Here is a 776-nt window from a genome sequence, read left to right as displayed (position 1 = left end):
AGGGACCTGGTTTGTTTCGGTTCTATAATCGAAACTCTGTATCAACACCAGCTCTGAGATCCCAGCCGGCTGAAAGTTGGTTTCTGGGGTTTTGTTTAGCTTCTATATGTTACAATGTTTCTTAAACTGCAAGCTCAGAGGCCGGCAAGGGCAGGCGGGGAACGTTGGAGTCCTCCATCATTGAAGCAAGCAAGCCTCATGTTCACTTTAAGCTGCCTGGCTGACGGCCGCCATCTTGGCTGGCAGTTAATTTGCATATTTCCCTGATTAGCCAATGGGAAGGGTAGCAGTCGTACACCAATTACCATGTTTCTCTTTTATTAGATAGGATATATGAATCTATGTAAATATATTACATGTACATGTGGATATTGTGGTAGGCAGAATAATGGGCCCCCGAAGGTGTCCACATCCTATTCCTCAGATCCTGTAAATATGGTACTCTACATGACAAAAGGAACTTTGCAGATGCAATCAAGGTTAAGGATTCTGAGATGGGGCTATTATCATGAATTATTCACTGGGGCCCAATATATTCTCATGAGTTCTAAAAAGTGGGAGAGGAAAGCAGAAGGGTGGGTCAGATGAATGTGACTTTAGAACAGTGGTTCTCAACCTTCCTAATGCCATGACCCTTTAATAGAGTTCCTCATGTTGTGGTGACCCCCAACCATAAAATTATTTTCGTTGCTACTTCATAACTGTAATTTTGCTACTGTTATGAATCATAATGTAAATATCTGATATGCAGGATGTATTTTCATTGTTACAAATTG

Source organism: Myotis davidii, unplaced genomic scaffold, assembly GCF_000327345.1.
Source record: "Myotis davidii unplaced genomic scaffold, ASM32734v1 scaffold269, whole genome shotgun sequence".
In the NCBI taxonomy this organism is placed as follows: Eukaryota; Metazoa; Chordata; class Mammalia; order Chiroptera; family Vespertilionidae; genus Myotis; species Myotis davidii.
This window is presented reverse-complemented; position numbering follows the sequence as displayed.